The sequence below is a fragment of the Aplidium turbinatum genome, chromosome 2, assembly GCF_918807975.1.
Source record: "Aplidium turbinatum chromosome 2, kaAplTurb1.1, whole genome shotgun sequence".
Classification (NCBI taxonomy): Eukaryota; Metazoa; Chordata; class Ascidiacea; order Aplousobranchia; family Polyclinidae; genus Aplidium; species Aplidium turbinatum.
Genome location: NC_137473.1, coordinates 4,458,695 through 4,468,501, shown reverse-complemented (window position 1 = coordinate 4,468,501; position 9,807 = coordinate 4,458,695).

The window sequence follows — 9,807 nt, the reverse complement described above, 5'->3', positions numbered from 1 at the left end:
TAATGTTTTCTTAAAAACCACAAAAAATACTTTTTGTTCATTTTGTTTTGACAAAATGGTTGCATAAAAACCTCTAACCATAGAATCGTGTTACTTTGACAATTTTTACTTTTAGACTTGTATTATAATGTTAATTTATTGTTGGACTTATAATCGGATTTGGATGTCAACTTCAAATCCGGGAGTGGAGTTCAGTGCTTCCACTTTTACAAAGCTAGATTCCCACTTGTATTACCACATTTGTCCTCAGATTACCACATTTTCTGCTGGGATTTTCTTCCCGATTTCAACCGCTTTTGACTTACTTTTACATTAAATATGACTCGAATCGATACTGCTAGATGTCATGGTTTGCAATCTCGAAAATTAGGTTGTGACTGTCGGAAAGCTGCTACTGGAAGAAAGTAAGAAACACTATCTTTGTGTTTATCACTATTACGGTGTCTAGTTAGCGCTGATGCTAATTGTTGAATGGTATATTTATGATAGTCGCACAAAGTTTGCAAAATGCTTTCCCTTCTTTTTCCAGGATGCCATCGATGTCGTCCTCTGAACACGTCGGCCCCGGATGTCGTCTCTTGAAAACACTGTTGCCAGATGTTCATCTTTTTTTGTCCATTTAAATGTAGATAAAAATTAGGGTTGTTCAAAACAAATTTTTTCAAGTCGAAACAAAATTTTGGCCACCTTTTTTCTAACAAACATCTGAAAAAAAACAATTAACCTAGAAATTAATTTTTATTTTTGAGATGTAATTGAAGAAAATCAGAGACTTTTAAAAATGGTAGGGGTAGCGTATCAAATTGATTGTCTTTTTTGTTTGTTCATCAACTAATCACACAAATTGTGCCAAACTGAAAGGGTAACGTAACAAACAACACAATAAATATTTAAAATGTGAACTAATAGCCTACTTTTGCAATTCTGCTTTTTTGGCCTATTCCCAGCGAATATTAAGTCTTTTCGGAAGCGTTATTCATATTCACTGGATGCAACCTAATTCGTACCATGAACAATTTATACCGTCAGTTCGTACCTTGAAAAGGTAGAGAGAAAAAATTAAAAAAAGCTGAAATCGCAGTTTCCACAAACATTTTAAAATTTTCCGCAAACAAACAAAAATCTTAGGATCATTACTAGAAATTTTAAAATGTTTGCAGAAACTCCAATCAACCCTAACCCCTAAACCTTTTAAAATGTTTGCGGAAACTCCGATCAACCCTAACCATTTTAAAATATTCTCAGAAACTGCGATTATGGACTTCGGCAAACTCTTAGGATCATTACAGGAAATTGTAAAGTGTTTGCGGAAACCGCGGAAAAACGGAAACTGCAATCAGCGACTTCGGCTTTGTTCTATTTTTTTCTCTCGATCTTTTCAGTTTGTTTGTTTGCGGAAACACCCTACTGTAACCCTTTTAAAATGTTTGCGGAAACTGCGATTAGCGACTTCGGCAAACTCTTAGGATCATTACCGGAAGGGTCAAATCATTATATTTCAACAAGACAATTGAAGCGTTTAGAACGAAAAGTGACTAAGTCACAAAATACTACTAAGGAGATATTGACATGAACAGTATTCAATTGCATTGTAATTTGTAAAATCAAGATTTAAAAGATTTTTTTGTTTTTGCCATATGTCAGTGTCTACAACCCCAACCTAGTTCTGATTGCACTATTAATTGATTTTTTAGTTGAACTTGTCAAAAAATATTGATAATATTCTTTTTTGGACTTATGCACTTTTCTTCAAAATTGCTGGACTTAGGCACTTTTAGACACAAATGATGGACTTAAGCACTTTTAAGTGTTCTATAGGCCTAACAGAATTTGCCATCTCTCACTCCAGATACTACTGTAAAGTAAGCTATTTAAATATATTTCTTCAAACCTCGTACTGATAAGACATTGGAATAATCTGCAAAGAATTATTTTGGGTTAGAAATATCTTGAAAAAATTAGGCTGGCAGCACATAACTGTTACTGGTAATTAATGGGGTGAAAAACAGGTAAAGTACAGAGACTTCCCCACCTTCATTGGCAATGTACAGTAGAATAATAATTGGGTTAGGCCTACTAGACTACATAATAATAATTGGGTACACTCTCAAAACCTTCTTCCCTTCATTAGTAGTGTAGTATAGCAGTAAAGAAGACTGGTAGATAGGCTAGGACCTTTACAGCATAAGTTATAAAAATAATAGTCCAATCTAATAGGCTACTTAATCTTAGGTTAAGTGTACTTCATTTCGTTATCTGCTGGCACCAACACTCCATCGAATAGCCTAATCATGTCCCATGAATATTGAAGTCTGCACTGCTAAACTTCTTGCAAACTGGACCTGTGGACTGCTGAATTTGATTCGAAAGCAGCAGGCCTATAAATACTACCGGTATTTGATCACTTATTTGCAAAATATCTACAATTAAAAGCTGATAAAAACACTACCTTTCTTAACATTTCTTAAAAACACTACCAATGATCCTAATTCTTCACCTACCCTACCTAAACCAGAGGCAGTGTCCCAGTCTAAATAACCGGTAACCAGCTAATGACTTTAGATCCTCTAAAATGGAAACCGATCAAAAAGCAAAATAAAAATCATGTCACGTGGTTAAATGACTCGACGCTATTGGTCAGAACGGACTTAGCTACTTTTAGAAGAAAAAATCACCTTTCCGTTCAAAACCTGTATTCGAAAATGATGGCTTAGCAACCTTTATACCAAAATATTTTTGTGTCTGGTGACAAAGGACAATGAAAGCAATACGTTTTTGTACTTAACTCAATTCGAGTGAAAATGTGACTTAGTCACTTTTCGTTCTAAACGCTTCAATTGCAATTTGTAACCCAATGTCTCAAAAACTCATGAATTTTTGATATAAGGTGCACTTGAATGAGCTAAATCTGATAAAAGAAATTTCAGTGAAATCCATCAAGAAATGGCGGAGCTACACTGATTTGATTGTACCACTAGAGGCGCTGTGCGCGACAAGGTAAAAATACAAACATTGATAAAATTTGTAGTTCTAATGCTAGGAATGTGGCGAAAACTGGTAATGTACCATTTTTGGGGGTGTAGAATTCAAAAATGAGGTCAAATTAAGCAAAAAAGACTTGCAAATGGGTCAAAACTGGGATTTTATTTTCAAAAGTGACCTATTTCAAGCGCGTGCCCTCCGAAAAGGGGACATTGTTTCAAAAAAATAAAAATAGGAAAATGACCTTCGGGAATCAAGGTATCATGTCCAATATTCAAAATAGGTGCCCCAATGCGTTTTATAGACAAATTTCAAATTTTAAAATTGCAATGAAAAAAAACTCTGAAAAAGCACAAAATACTGTAATTTAGTGATCAAATTCAAACATGAAAAGTTTTTACAATTTTTCAAACAGTTTTTACAAGTTTTTTTCAATGCATTGGGGCACCTATTTTGAATATTGGACATGATTTCTTGATTGCCGAAGGTCATTTTCCTATTTTTATTTTTTCGAAACATCATCCCCTTTTCAGAGGGCACGCGCTTGAAATGGGTCACTTTTGAAAATAAAATCCCAGTTTTGACCCATTTGCAAGTCTTTTTTGCTTAATTTGACCTCATTTTTGAATTCTACACCCCCAAAAATGGTACATCACCAGTTTTCGCCACATTCCTAGCATCAGAACTGCAAATTTTATCAATATTTGTATTTTAACCTTATCGCGCACAGCGCCTCTAGTGGTACAATCAAATCAGTGTAGCTCCGCCATTTCTCGATGGATTTCACTGAAATTTCTTTTATCAGATTTAGCTCATTCAAGTGCACCTTATATCAAAAATTCATGAGTTTTTGAGACATTGGGTTACACCCCTTGTTGAATTATAATGATTTGACCCGGAAATTAAATAAAACATCGATCAGCGATGTTCTATTTTTTACTCTCGATCTTTTCAGTTTGGGCACCTTTTAAAATGTTTGCGGAAACTGCGATCAGCAACTTCGGCTTTTTTAATTTTTTCTCTTGATCTTTTCAAGGTACGAACTGACGGTACAAATTGTTCATGGTACGAATTAGGTTGCAACCGCGGAAACACCCTAACCCCTCACCCTTGTAAAATGTTTGCGGAAACTGCAATCAGTGACTTCGGCAAACTCTTAGGATCATTAATTTTAAAAGGAAATTTTAAAATGTATGCGGAAACTGCAGAAAAACGGAAACTGCTATCAGCGATGTTCTATTTTTTTCTCTCGATCTTTTCAGTTTGTATGTTTGCGGATACCGATACTCCGATACCCTAATCTTAACCCTTTTAAAATGTTTACGGAAACTGCGATCAGCGACTTCGGCTTTTTTTAATTTTTTCTCTCGATCTTTTCAAGGTACGAACTGATGGTACGAATTGTTAATGGTACGAATTAGGTTGCACCCATATTCACTCACTGGGAACATGGGCGTTGACGCTCGAGCTAAAATGCAACAGACGCAGCATATGAAGTCTATTCGGCAACGTTATTCATAATCACTCACCATGGACATGGGCATTGACGCTTGAGCTGAAATCCAACAATCCGCCGCATATGAAGCTTTCTCTTGCGGCGTAAATGATTGCGCGTCCCAATATGTGAGGGGATGACATCGGGGGTACGACATCGGCAGGGGACGACGTTGTTGCCACCCCTTTTTCCACTAGCCATCCAGAAAAATTTTTGTTGGTTAGCCATGCTTTAAGAAAAATTGGTTTCTGTCATTGTATCTGTTATGTTATTTTCTGTTTCTTTTATTGGTTCAAATCCAATTTGATTTCTGTTTAATAATCTCTGCCTTCTTTGCTAGTACCGGTAGGTCTCACACAATTAGGCTACTCAGTTTATTAACAGTACCGCCACCGGTTATTAACAGTTATTAAAACGTCCAAAATAAGTAAATAAAGTATTTGACACTGAAGCTAGAATCTGAAAAAATGTCTTGACTATGATCACATGGTCACCCTACCTTTAAAGTCAGGAGTCAGGACGCATTCCGAAATCAAACTGAAAACAGACGAACATGTTAGTCAACTAATCGTATGCTATGATCGTTAGTTTTTTTGCATATCTGTTCGATTTCGGAAGACAACAGTTTAAATGCTCTTATTTATTGATAATATTTTATGACAAATTTTAAAATTTCCATGTTACCACATTTTTACTGCAAGCATGATGAAATTTCCACAATTGTGGACTGTAGTAATTTCCACCACAGTGGAAACGCGGGTTGGTCTACCTAATAGGGTTGCCAGAGGTTAATATAAAAAAGAGCCCAAGCTTATGCAAAAAGTAGCCCAATTTTTTTGGGGGTTATAAAATGGAGCCCAAAGCAAAGAGATAGGCGATTATACAAAATTCTTCCCGAGCGCTTAATGATCAGTCCCAAATTATAAGTGTTTTTCCAGTTTTTCACATCTTTCAGACAGATTGGCAACCATGCATGCACTCAACAGTTTGTTAAATTACCGTAACTATAAACAAGTAGCCTACTGGTACCACACCAAGTAACACAAAAAATGGTTTAATTGCTTTTCGTGATGAGCTAACGCATCAAGAGTGTTCCCCTCAAGACCATCAACAGTTTTAATGACCCTCCAAGGTCGATCAACGTAGAAACTATCTTTTTTGTCTTTGTTTTTACTCAAATAAATTGTTAAAAAAAAATTCACTAGCCTTTTTTTTCTCATCTTTCCACATTTGTAAAAACTTTATTAAGGTGTTGCAACCATATGCCATAACTGATTGTCCTGCTTTGGCATCATGCACGTTATAGCGTCCGTGTTTTGTCGCTTCTACCTTTTTCTAGACCCCTGCTATGTGTGACATATATTTTTTTCGTTGTGTTGGTCAGAAATAAAAACAAACTGAACTGATGTCTACTACTCCACTGCATTTTCATGAAAACCTGGCTCACTTCAGTTGCAAGGATTGCCAGATATTAAAGTCTAAACATGCATATTTTTGAAAATTGGCATCTTTATACCAAATTGGTTAGTCTGACCAGCCTGACCGAGGCCTCCGAAAACGATGCTCCTCAATGAAATAACTACGAATTAGGTAAAAATCTCAAACATGATACAATTTTTGCATAAAAAGTTATAATATTTTTTTAAAAAAAGTAGCCCAATTGGGCGCCAGCCAAAAAAGCGCGCCCAACGCGAATTTTTGGCGCTTGGAGAAATCAAAAGTAGCCCAATTGGGCGTAAAAGCGCCCAATCTGGCAACCTTACTACCTAACTCTGAAATCCGAACGTGCAAACCAAAAACCAATGCGGACAAATGTTGCCAGACGTTTACAAGTGAACAATGACTTCAATTTTCCTAGTCCGAATCAATTAGGCCCCCAAATTTGATAAAGTCATTTGGTTGTGGTGATTTTCATTAAAACATACTTTATTGAAAAAAAAAAAAGCTTTCTAAGAATAATGCAAAAAGAAATAAAAAATGCACTTCCATCGGCTTGCTGGTGCTAGTGATGTGTTTGCAAAATCTCTTTTATCAAAGGATGAATAAATAGCACAACACGCTCGGAAGTGATGTGACCTACTTTATCAACCACCGTTCACTCGACAGGCGGTCATTGTTTAGTTGAAACATGTATTGCTTGCAAAGTTATGTTACCTAGATAATTTTTTATTGCTTTGAAAAATGTGTAGGAGAAATAAAAGCGGACATTAGCTTTTTTCTAACAATTACTCTTAAAAATAGCATTTTTTCTCTGTCTGCTAAAAAAAATTAAAAACCGTCCTGGCTCACTTGGCTCCAAAGCGTTTGAAATGATTTTCTAAGCTCTTAGTTAAAAACTTCTTTACTCAAATGGAATGATATTTATTTTTTATTTAATGTTAGCTTCGCTTTAATTTTTGAAAATTTGTGGACAATAGATTGCCATCTTTCAAAAAATGAGCTTTCTATGGGCCTATTCTGCTTGTGATTACAGATTTTTTTGGGTAACTGGTTTGGGAAAAAAAGATGTATGAGGACATATCTAGGCTACATAGGAGAGATGTGGTACCAATGAAACAAAATGAGTATTTTTTCCGTTGTCACGCGTGATTTTTGCAGTAGCCTACAGGGTTACTTAAGCGTTTGAGGGAAGCACATATTCTTAGCCTACTGTATTTAAGCATAGCTAGGGTTTCGGATTGGATCACAGATTAAAAAATCATTTCAATTTTTAAATGTTCACTTTTTTGTATCATTAGTCCCACCTGGGTGGGACCTTTGCAACACACCAATGGGACCAATGAGACAGGTTTACTACTTTCACAACAACTGCATTTTTCTGAAGAAATATTGCATTTTGTGTAAAAGCAAAGAACAAGCAGTTTCTACAGGGATATCTAAAGAAGGGGATACGAAGGCTTTTATTACGTCTGACAATAGAAGGGCTTATTGTTTATTGTAAATAATCTGTGTTTATCGTAAAATGACAATTGGCACCGATAGTAGTTTAATAAATCTTGTTATGATAACTTGCATTGCGCTATTAGCATCAGGCCTGGATATTCACAGCATGCTCATGGTTGCTTGTTAATTCAACTACCCATATACTTGCTTTACATCTAGCCTACTGCAAAGGCTTTGTTAAAAAAACAGCTTACTTGCAACTTTTCAACTGTCTTTGTAAACAAGTATTCTTTAAATATACTCTATGTAACATTTTCTAACTGTCTTCTGTAGCTCATTGTACCAGCTGCACTACAAAATTTTCTACGATTTTAAAAGGAACCACATGTTTAAAGCACTGTAAACTACCGCCCTGGTAGTGTCATGAGAATAAGGCAATCACTGCGAGCCTTCATATCCCCTTCTCTAGATATCCCTGAGTTTCTAGAACGAACATGGACAGATGGAAGAACGAACAAGCTGATTCAACACAAAATTGTTTAAACAGTAACAGTTAGCTAGGGAGGGGTCGTCACAGACAAGTCTTTGATCGGGCAATGTGATATTGTTACAAGTTCATTGCAAGTTTCAAAACACCAGACAAGCGTTTCGTTTTGGCAACAGAGGTTGGATCTCGCAGAAGACACTCAATATCACAGTGTTCCAGCCAATTGTTCACCAAATCAAACGTCATATAAAAACCGTTATGGTCTACTTAACCTAGCTGGCATCTTACGTCATGGAAATTGCTAAAAAATGTCCAAATATTGCACCATCGGTCGTAAGACCTGATGAAATATCGCATCACTACCTTTGAACACCGGTTTGAATTGCGTGACAATGTCTTTCACTATTGCGTCACAGTAGCCTACTGTGTACGTGCATTTGAGATATTGCTATCTATTCTGGTCATTCGTAAAATTGTTTGTTGGAAGTCAGTCGCAAATTTAACTGTTTGCTTGGTGCTTGCTAGCTGGACAAATTTTCCGTCTTTTATCCAAGTAATCTGTTCTGTAGTGACAGTTTTAGAGGCGTACGGTGTTGCGTCCCATTTTCGATAGTCGCGGGCTAATTTTACAGGAATACACTTTTGAATAGACGTTTCAAAAGAGTGTTTATTTTTCGGTCATTACATGCAGACGAACGGATTTGGGAATCTTATGTTACAATTTTCCCACGAAGAGATTATGGTTTACCGCTGTGACCACACAGTGAGACACAGAAGCCACATTTTCATTTTTTGGGACCACAAACGTTCCTACATTTTGTCAGATGTTTTCTCAATTCAATTTCATATTCATTATCTTGATTGTGCAAGCCGGCCGATAAAATGTTTAAATTTATCATCTGCATTTGCATGAACTTTGGCCACTACATAGGTTCCAGTTGAAAGACGATCAGGAATTATGTTTGGCAATGCATTTTCCTCTCATGAAACATCACTGGTATCGGTGCAAACACTCTCAACGTCAGTTTCTAGATGAACTTACACAACACTGCTTGTGCTAGATTCTGTAGATTTTCTTTTAAGATGTTGTGCTAGCCGCTTCTTTGGAGAATTGTCAATAATCACAGCTGATTTACGTTTTCGTGATTTTCTCTTTCTTCCCTTTGCAACAGCTTTTGGATATGGCCGTATTGAAAATAACAAAATCGAATCATTTTGTTGTAAAGAAGCTGAGGTACAAGGTTCAGCTCATCAAGGCTTAGCTCATCAAAAGTTATAAAATTCTCACATTGTATGTTTCCAGAAATACCTAGATTAGTCTTGGAGACATTCATAAATTTAATGTAGTGTGATAACACTTCAGAAAATGTCCCATTTTTCATCCATCCTTCAAGTGTCTTCCAAGAGGGGTATGATCAAATTTATGTTTTTTGGCAGCTTTTCTCACAGATAAGTTATATTGAACAATGTCATGCAGAGCATTATTTAAAGCTTCATTTGAAAAATTCATTTTTAAACCTTTGGATTGCTTTAATATAGGCATTTTCTGCAAAAAATGCTTTCAAATTCATATAGGGACCTTTGAGACATGGTCTCAATTGACAGTGTCTCAAAGCTCTTCCATCTCAAAAACTTTGAATTAAACGATGGTTTTACAAAACTCGACTTATTATCTCTCATAAAGCCTACCAATCTTGTAGAACACCTTCTCACCTAGTAGCCTACATGAAAAAACTTAAAATCTTAGCATTAAAAACTTAAAAACATGAAAAACTTAGCATTTGCTATAACAAACACCTTGTAATGATTGCTTGCCTGTAGTTCACCTTGTTTACTCGCTTACATAATCATGTGTGCCCTAGGTAATTGTACGCTTTCTAGTTCTGTACTCTAGCCTTGCCACTGATTCATCCTGCAGTTGTACTGGCAGAACGAGGAGAATAGAATTGCGCAGAACTAT